Source organism: Lactuca sativa, chromosome 5 (assembly GCF_002870075.4).
Source record: "Lactuca sativa cultivar Salinas chromosome 5, Lsat_Salinas_v11, whole genome shotgun sequence".
Classification (NCBI taxonomy): domain Eukaryota; kingdom Viridiplantae; phylum Streptophyta; class Magnoliopsida; order Asterales; family Asteraceae; genus Lactuca; species Lactuca sativa.
The window spans coordinates 309,464,344-309,474,813 of record NC_056627.2 but is presented as its reverse complement, the minus strand read 5'-3'; the positions used below and the strand labels follow the sequence as shown (position 1 = coordinate 309,474,813).

At 42.7% G+C, this 10,470-nt stretch overlaps 1 non-coding gene across 1 annotated transcript; it reads left to right on the top strand.

The window, feature by feature from the left end:
- The first annotated feature begins 254 nt into the window (after positions 1-254).
- LOC111890815 (small nucleolar RNA R71) lies at positions 255-361 on the top strand. The gene has a single exon (XR_002850018.2). It is a non-coding gene; the product is annotated as a small nucleolar RNA R71 (small nucleolar RNA).
- Positions 362-10,470: the final 10,109 nt, after the last annotated feature.

Genomic DNA, 10,470 nt, shown 5'->3' with positions numbered 1-10,470 from the left:
TTTGTGTTATCCGGCGATCCATGTTATTTAGCATGGCCATGACAGCTGCAATTTCTTCAGTTTGGGTCCCTCCACCGCCTTTACTTCCGTCTTGCCTCGGGTTATGGTACTCGCGAGAGTGTTTCGCGAATTCTTCGATGAGCTCCTTGACCTCCCTTGGATTTTTCTTTGTCAACGGTCCTTGAGAATCAAGGAGTTGTCTTGTCATTACATTGACCCCATCATAAAAAATTGACATCTCTTGCTGCACATTTAGGTCATGTTGAGGGCAATTTCTGAGTAGGCCCTTGTACCGCTCCCATGCTTCGTATAGTGACTCCCCCGTTTGTTGCTCAAAGTTGGCTATCGCCTTCTTGAGTTTGGCTATCTTGGATGGCGGGCAGAACTGGTCCAGGAATTGCTCACGCATTTGAGCCCAAGTGGTGATTGTACCTGGTGGGAGTGCTTTTAACCACTCCTTAGCAGCTCCTTTGAAAGTGATAGGAAGCATCCTAAGCAAGACTGTATTTCTTGTGACATTTGGGACATTGAAGTAATCAGCAATGTCGTTGACTTCGTCCAGATGCTTAAAAGCATCCTCATGATCCTTCCCGAAAAATGGGATGTCCTTCAGTGCTGTCAATATGTGTCCCTTTAGTTCGAATGTGGCAGTGGCAGGAATTGCGGGTTGGACTAACCCAGGACCCATGTCATCTCGGATCCGCTTTTTGTATGCTCCCATGGACATTTCTTCAATCGCTGCCATCTCGTTCCTTGGCTCGTTCTCGGGTTCACTTGTGTGTTCTTCAAATTCTGGCTCGGTATCGCTTTCGGACTCGGTTTGCATGGGTGTGTGTTCCAAATGCTCAAAATTGCTCTTGTGCTTCGCTGATGAGCTGGACTCTCCTGTCTTCTTTCCCGACTTCCTAGAAAAGGCTGACTTCAATTCTTGCAAGGGTGTCTTTTTCTTGTGAAGTGCAGATTCGGGGTCTTCCAGTGGTGGCACCAAGTGTGTGTTTGAGCTTCTGGTCATGAACTCCTGCAACTTGCTAAACTAAAACGTAAAACTGAACTAAAATAAGAAAAACTAACTACCAAATAAAAAAATTTAAAAATTTTGCCTGTCCACGTCGTGGCAAGTATGTGGCCACGTCGTGGACTCTATAAAAATTTTTATTTTTGCTGAAAAATTAACTTTTTGTGGCTGTGATTCCACAAGAAGGATCGATTAATTTAATGCAAATAATTAAACTACAAACTAAGCCGTTCCCCGGCAACGGCGCCAAAAACTTGATGTGCACAAAAGTACCCACTAATTTTAATATTTATAACCTAACAAACTTAGACTATCTATGCACTTATAGGCAGTGTACCTAGTCAGATTACAGTATAGCTTAGGTAAGTCGGGTGTCGATCACAGGGAACGGTGTTCTAATTAATTTACTTACTATTAAATTAACCTAATTTATTAACAGATTTAATAAAGGGTTTTATCTGATTTTACAAGATCAGATGAACTTAAATCCAATTCAATAAGTAAAAACACACACTCTTGTTTAGATTGAATCCACTTTTCCCTTATGGCTAGCTAACAATTACGGATTACTAAGTTGGTTTTTAATTATATTAGTAATTTAGTTCTATCTTACCAATATTTAACTAATTCATGTCAAACCATGTATGTTCACACATAATTAAACACAGAACCAATTATAGTTGAAAATATGCTATATAAGATTTGTTGTGTAAACGCAATTATGATCACAATTCTCGTTCTCTAGCACAGCTAAACTTTATTTATTCTAATTATTAACTAAGATTGGTCAATCCTAGCTCTAACAATTCAATGTTCACTAAATTATTAGGTAAACAGGTTCATGCAGTTTAATGGTCACTAAGCTACACAGAACATGTAATTAAACAATTAGATAAACAAATATTAACATGCTAGGTCATACAAATCAAACACAAGCAAATTTTCACCAACTAAGCTTAATCCATAATCATATAACTATTCATAAGTTCAAAGCTTCATCTAGCTAAACAAGAGTAGCTAGATTCAGCTGCTCATTATAGTAATTAAACTAACACAGCTAAAACTAATGAAAGACATGTTCTAAAAATAAACCTTTACTTCTTTTGGTGTTGAAAACCCTCTTCCAGAGCCTTTCTTTTGTTCTTATTCGTCTCCTGGAACTCTTTCTCTTCTGCCACCAGTCTCTCTTTTCGTAATAATCATCAGAACTTATATAATGCTTAAAAACTCGCGCCACGTCGTGGGCTTCAAGCAATCCGTATCCTTCAAGGAAATCCTCCGCGTCGCGATGCTTATCTTCTGAACACCCATGCCACGTCGTGGGCTTCATCGCCACGTCGTGAAATTAGCTCTTATCGTGAATTTATTATTTTCTTGTCTTCCAAGCCTCCCATGTTCCCCATTTTGTCACCTTTGGTCCCTTTCTTCGAAAATCCTTTGTATTGACTGAAAATAACAATTTAAACTCATAAGTATCTTTATTCTAAACATATTATCAATTTATTAATAAAAATGTACTTAAATACTGCCTAAAAATAAGTGTAAATATGGCAATATCAGTATGAAAGTTTGAAGCCTTGGTTCATCTTTTTGGTATCATTTAGTGTTCTTGATAAGAGAAGGAAGATCTTTCGAGTATTGTGGTTGCTCTCTAGCTTGTGGATCTAGACTCTTGACAACTTGGAGCATTATTTTGAGGTATAAAGTTCAGATCTTGATGTCTAATTTTGTTAGATCTTGATTTAGGGCTAGTTTATGTTCTTTTTGGTCCCAAATTCTTGATCTTTGTGAGTTTGGAATGATCAAGAGGTTTGGACTGTCCTTTTAAGCATAATTATGAGTCTAGAATCATAAAAATGCAATATTGGGTCTTCATAATCTTCCACGCAAGAGTTTTGGAGCCTTATAGTTGATTTAGAGTTAGGATCTTGGTGTTGGGATCATTATAGCCATGCATGGCCATAAAGTTTGCAACTTTATTGCTTTAGAAGTTCCATTATGATTGGATCTGAAGTTTGGACATGAGATCTTAAGTCATTAAGACATTGGTTTGGAAGTAGGTAATCAATAAGAAAACACTAGGCGTTTGCATGGGGAAGTCTAACATTCGGATGCCGAGCGTTTGGCATAGAACGTTAAACGTTCTATGATGGACACCAGGCGTTCTCAGCAGAAGCCCAATGGATCGATTTTGGGCCTTGAGCAATTAGGGGTTTTGGGCTTAGTTTAGTTGGGCTTATTTATAAAGGTCAAAATGTTCTTTTGTCCTCATCATGATGAGGAATGGACTAGACCTATATCTTGGAATCATCAGTAGAGGTGAGCTCACCTCATTGTACCGTGGGTCGAAGGCACCAATGTCGACCCACTATTTCTCGGTTATCTGTTAGTGGAGGGATCACTTAGGGGATCCGTGGTAATTATTTGGATTTAATTTGAAATGAAAAGAGGTGCAAGGTCTGAATATGTCATAATTAAGATATTGGGGGCTAAAGGGGTAACATAGGGAGCTGAATTGTAAAGATTTCAGAAGATGGGGACTGCTTGGTAATTTATGGGACTTAATTTGTAAGGGATTTCCATAGATTGGGTTGAAAGGGTAAATATTGGATTACATTTGAAAGAAAAGGGGCATGGAGGAACTGTTGTTGCCATTACGGCAAACTTTTAAGTGGAGTCGGGTATATAACCTCATTATCGGTCAAACCCAAACCCTAAACTCCCCTTACGTTGCAGCCGTCACCTCCACCACCTTATACATCCCTCACCGGCACCATCTCTCCACCACCGTTCCCTCCCTAGCCGCCGCTGCAAACCGCTGCATCTTCTCGTCGACGACGACCAAACAGGTGACGAAGTTCCTGTCATCCGCCATTCCCCCTTCTTCTTCTATTACAGCCGCCACCTTAGAAGCTTTCATGCCGCCGCCGCTACTTTTACATTGCTGCTGCCATCGCCTTAGGACTCGTTTTCGTTGCTTCGATCATCGGTTGCCATCCCGAAGGGCTACTGTGTCGTATGTCGCTACCCCAGCCGTCGTAAGTACTGTTGTAGCGCTACTGTTCTTCCCCCTCCGAGGCGTTGCTGTCATCGTTATGAACCACCAAGTGGTGGTTGCATCCGGAAGTTCGAGCAAGGGTTGTTGCAGGGGTGTTATTGCTTGGTTGGGAATCAAGAGAACTGCCACCACCACCGTGAGGTGGTGGCTATCATCGTCGTCTTCCCGATTCTGCCGCCGCTATCGCCGCCGTGAGCCACCAGGTGGGTGGATGGAGTTGTTTTTGTGACCATATAGCGGGTGTGTGTGCATGTATTTATGTTAGTGCATGTTTAGTCTAGCCGGAAATCGCAAGGGAGCCGCCGCCACCACCGTGAGGTGGTGGCTGCCGCCATGAACCACCGTGTGTATGTGTCTTAGTGATTGTGTGTGTTTAGTTGAGATTAGCATTGTAAATTGTAATTAGAAATCAGAATAATGAAATGAAACCCTAATCCAAGAATAATATTATGGACTAGAATATATTGATGGGCTTAGGGTAAGGCCTATATGAGGGTTTGGGCCCAATTTGGAAAATTGGGCCATAGATGGGTCATAGTTTGGGCCTTAATGATTATATGATATTGGACGATTAGAATGTCAAATACTGGACTGGAATAAATGGTTGAGCCTTAGAGTGAGACCGTGTAAAGGTTTGGGCCCAATTTTGAAAATTGGGCCATATGTTGGGCTTTGACTCATAGTTGATTATTGGGCCTTGGGATTCGGCCTTGGGCTTGGATCAAGCTAAGATTGGGGTAGAGTAGACTTTTACCCCAAGCATGGACTTATGGTTATGTATTGGAACTTATTAATTGGGTGTTATTTTGATGTTGACAGTTCGGGAACCTGTCATACAGCAGCTGGGGTTAGGTCTGCGAGACATCAGCAGTGTGAGGTGAGTTACCTTCCAGTAGAAGTGGGTCTAAGGCCACAATGTCGGGCCACTAGTAGGAGTTTTTTGTTAGATAGTTTTCTTTGTGATAATTATCTGGTATGCTCTTATCTGTTATGTTTGTGTGCTAGGATGCTATGTGATACATGTTAGTAGTAGTAGGGGTGAAATAGTCCCCAGATACTAGTTGAATGATACCCAAGGGGTCGTCTAAGCTCATGCATGCCTATCAGTATGTTTATGTTATGTTATTATGTAGTAGTGGTAGGGTGAACAAGTCCCCATTATCCGGTTGAAACAGACCGAATGGGAGGCCAGCACCCAAATATGCTAGGCAGTTATTCGGTTGAAATAGACCGAAGGGGAAGCCAACACCTAGATATGCTAGGCAGTTATCCGGTTGAAATAGACCAAAGGGGAGACCGGCACCCATATATGCTAGGTAGATATCCTGTTGAAATAGACCGAAGGGGAGGCCAACACCCTGATATGCCTGACAGTATGTGTTATGTATGATTTTTGGTATGATGGGGGAACTCACTAAGATTTGTGCTTACGGTTTTCAGTTTTGGTTTCAGGTACTTCGTTTTCAAAGGAAAGGTGTCAGCTCGATCGTAGCGCATCACACTATATTTCCGCACATGGGATCTTGGGGATTACACTATAATATTGTTTTATGATAACATGTTTTGATTATTTCTACTTTGGTTTTTGACATGAGATGTTATTATGGATGTTTTATTACTTATGATTTTATAATAACTTAATTAAAAACAAAATTTTCAGCCTTAAATTTTGGGATGTTACAAGTTGGTATATGAGCCTTGGTTTGAGGGATTCGGGCACACTCTTGGGTGTGTCCGTACTCAAAATAAGGACTTGGTATGAAAATTTTTAATAGTAAAATCATTTTATAAAAAGGATTTTGAAAAGAATTTGAAAAGAGAAAAAGGAACTTTGAAAAAGAACAAGTGTGTGATGCCTGCGACCGGCCGAGCTCGACTAAGTTTTCCCCAAGATACCCATACATGTTATATTATGTTATGATATGATTATGAGAACTGCATGCTAGATTAGGGCTGAGGATCTAGGAGGATGCTGTAACAGCCCGGAATTTCAGGTATCGTTATATTTATGATTTTGGCGTTTTGAGAGGGGACTCGGCGAGTTGGAGCTCAGACTCGCCGAGTAGGATCGCGGATCTGGTCGCGGGTTCGCGACTGGACTTGGCGAGTCCGGATATGGACTCGGCGAGTCCGCGCTGTTTAACGAAACCCTAACTTTCCAGGTTTGGGACATATATAAAGGGGCCTTATGGCCGTCATTGTTCACCCCAGTCCTTTGAGCGAAACCATAATTCGAGTGTGAGCATCTGGAGCAAGGTAGAAGACCATTATTGATCTTGGAAGTGTTATTTTGCAAGGAGGAGGAGACTTGGTTAAGGGAACAACAGGAGAAGCTATATTCTGAGAGTTGGGGGCACAGAGCAACGTTATTCAGGTCATATTTTCGAGTTGTTCCCTTCTATGTTGATGTGTATATTGATTTAGGGTATATTGAACCCTTTTGTGGCTAAATCGAGTGCTCCCTTAGTCCCCCAAGCGATTGGAACCCTATATCGGGACCCTTGGAAGTCCAGAGTGTCCCTTGCCTGAGCTTTTCGGGAATCAATGGAGGTTTTGGATTGGAATCCTTATGCCTTAGGTCAAAACGTTAATTATGAGTCATTGGGTGTGTTATGAACACCGAAATAAGGACTTTACGTGATGAACCAGTCTAGGAAGGCCAGATCTATGAATTGTCGGAGCAGATCTGACCTTAGAAACCAGTTTGAGCAGTTGCATGGCATGGACTCGCCGAGTCCGATGAACAGACTCGGCGAGTAGCTTGAAGATTGCCTTAGAATGGTCCTGTCCGGGTTATGGGTTGGATCGGTGAGTCAGGGCGAGTTAGAGAGGGTTAACAGGTGGTTTGAGTCGAACTGGGACTCGCCGAGTTGTTCTTCAGACTCAGCGAGTTGAGTCGGGGTGGCTCCGCGATTCTTCCAGGTGGAACTCGTCGAGTCGGGAGGGATACTCGACGTGTAGAAAGGGAATCTTAGAGAGTTGGTGAGAACGTCTAGACTCGCCGAGTCGCCCTAGCGCTCGCCGAGTCCGGTCAAAGTTGACTGTTGACCGTTGACCAGAGTGGACCTGTGTTGACTTCTTAGGGATAGTCGACATTAGAGATATAAAGTGTTAACTAGGGACATATGATGTTATAGGAGGATTAGAGCTCGGAGAATCGAGCACGAGGGATTCCCAGGATTGTGAGATATCGAGACACGCGAGGTGAGTCTTCTCACTATACTTTACCTTGAGTAGGTAACCAGAGTTATGTGATAGAGTATTTGTATGCTATGTATGTTATGTGTTGCACTGCATTCTTCTATGTGATTTATGCTATGCTTGTTTACAGAGTTAGAACCTGAGGGTTCACAGAGTATGGGTGCACGGACCCACAGAGTTATAGCCTCGAGTGGCTAATATGTGTTATGTGGTATTTTGGGGAACTCACTAAGCTTTGTGCTTACAGTGTTGGTGTTATTTGTTTCAGGTACTAGTGAGGATCGCGGGAAGGCGCCGGCCTGATCAGTGCACACACGCGGGATTTTTATATTATGTGATCTTGGGTTTTTTTTATATGTTATGAAATGAGTTACAAAAAATGACGTTTTTGTGAATACTAAATGAATTTTGCCTTTATCAAATGCGAAAAATTATTTTTAAATTCTTGGTGTTACAGATGCCTTATATGCCTATTATATGTGCTTTTAGAGTTGCATGCTAATACTGATCAGTCAGTAATAGGATAGCATGTTTAGGTTATGCATGATTGTATGAGCCGTTGAATTGCATGTACAGATTCCTGATTAGAGGATAGAATGGTTTGATTGGATTATGATGGTTAGATTTTTCCATTGTCTGAATGTTGTTTGCTTTGTGCTTTGTGGGAATCTTGGTAATGTGAGTTAGCTACTAAGTGAATATGCCAAGTCACATGGGACATAGGTCGTATAATCTCAGAGTGATGGATTTGACCCTATTACGCAGCTCTTGTCTGAGTCCAACCGTTCTAGGGATGGGTCTCTTACTCAAAGGATTATCTGATCTCTGTTGCATGTGCCTATATTCAAGAGGTAGCTAGTTGACATTATTAGGAATCTTTAAGCAACTAAGCACTGGGTGAGTTCGGGAACCTAGGAAAGCCTAGGATATGTTTTAGTGGGTTAGTGGTAAGGTTTAGTAAGACTTGGGTACCAGTTTTGAGGAAGTGACTTGGAGGATTCGGGAGGATTGCTGAGGAAAGTATCGATAGGTGTGGAAGGTAATATTAGGCATGTACTACTGAAAGCACAAGATCCATACTCAAATCGGTGAGAGTCTTGGAGAATATGAGGAGCTTTGGGGAAGAGTTCGTGACCCGGTTTGGGGACAGAGGATGTTCCAGTGGTTGCAGCTTAGCCATTGGCAAGCGAGCTAGTGAGCGTAACAGGGTGTCTGACCCTGAAGGATATGACTTCCAAGAGTTTGTAGATGCGAGATTGGTTTGGAGCACCCTGAGAAGAGAGGTTCGTGTCAGGTGCGTATAGTAGAGGGTCCCTGGAAGAGACCTGTGACCTCCGATCATCGATTGAAAGGCCAGCAGGGCCAGAGTTAGTGCAACAAGTATAGGAAAGTGCACAAGGGAGTTTGTCACTCCAAGGGTTTAGGCTGCTATAGGTGTGACAGGGTTGATCATGTTAGCTGAAGGTGATTAGTATTCCTCCAGATGTTGCAGGGTCTGGGTCATCAAGGATCATATATGCCAACCTGCATGCCAAAAAGTACTTGATGAACCCATACAGAGACGTATCTTGCGGAGTGGGTTCCGGGTGCACCGTATCATTCCGGACCTTTGTCGGGATCTGTGCATGAGTAATATGTAGAGGACATTCGGTCAGGGTTAGAGTGATAGTTCTCCAGTGAAGTCAGTGTTTAGTGGTTCTATCATGGTTCAGGTATGGTCAACAATTATCTATGGATGAACTTTGGAGTTCAAGGCACTACTGTTGCTAGGAAATGACTGGTAGCATGAAGATGGTAATGTCAGTTTTGGGTGTTAAATGCATAAGTGGTTGGTCATTGGATGTTCAAGAGAACTGTATTTTTGCATGGGTTTTGTTTAGTTAGAGTTCAGTGGTGCTGCACGGTTGGAAGTGGGAATGAGGATTCGTCAGCTAGAGTGAAGATTAAGGCCTTCAGTTGACAGCATGGGAGATGCACTAAGGTGCCAGACTGGACCATATTTCAAGAGTACTCTTCGAGATTTCAGAGAATGGGCCGATCGTAAGGTTTGACTAGTAATTGATCGTTAGCATTGGTAAGCTCAGATTGTCGGCAGTGGACTGTTAGGAAGTAAGAAGGATTAGGAATCCTTCAATTCTCACGTACCGTGAAGACTTAGTCGAATCTAAGTGGGGGAGAAACTTTTTGTAAAGTTCTCCAAATGTGAGTTTTGGTTGCGCGAGGTGCAATCTCTGGGCACCTTGTCAACTAGAAGGGTATTACGGTCGCTCTGGCCAAGATAGAGGCCATGATGTAGTGGGAGATTCCGAGGTCTCCAACTGAGATTCAGAGTTTCCTGGGTCAAGCGGGTTATTACCGGAGATTTATACAGTACTTCTACGAGATTGCGGTTCCTTTGACCCGACTGACCAAGAAGTCGGTGGCATTTCGTTAGGGGCCTGAGCAGCAGGAAGCCTTCGAGACTCTTAGACAGCAGGTTTCGAGAACCGAGTTAGAGCTCCAGATAGGACTCAAGTTTAGTTAAGTTTTAGGTCGATTGCGTGTTTGACCAGTATGGAAAGTGTTGTAAGACTGCGGGGGTAGCCATAGCATTTACTAGCAGCAGATAGTGTGAGAAGTGTTGTAAGTATGTGGGTGTATCCGCAGCATTCACAAGGTTAGCAGATAATGATAAAGAGTTGTAAGTCTGCGGGTGTAGTCGTAGCATTTACTAGGTTGATAGATAGCATGAGTGCGTTGCTAGAACACGGAAGGAACAGTAGTACCCATCGGTTCGGGTGTAGCAGTGAGGGCATGGCAAATCCACGAATTGGTTTATGGGTTTTTCTCAGATGGATTAGATCTAGTTAAGCCAGTTTTAAGACTATAGGAGCGCCACTACTGTTATGGGATTAGGGAAGCAATGGACCGTATAAGATTGCTTGTGATATAAGGCTACCATTGGTCTGGTAGCAATCAGTTTTAGTCTTGGATTTGACGATGACAGGATTCGACGCATGTACCCGATTGGTTAGATCAGATGGTTGTTAGAGTTGCAGTGGCATGATAACTAGTGGCAACTAGTTCCAGAGAAGGATTTCGTTCAGAAGTCGTGTGAGGCGACTAAATGGGGAGTCCTTTAGCTCCACTGTCGGGCCGGAACCCGATATTTCAGATGATTAGTGAGCGAATTAAGACCGGGGAGGTCTCAGTAGAT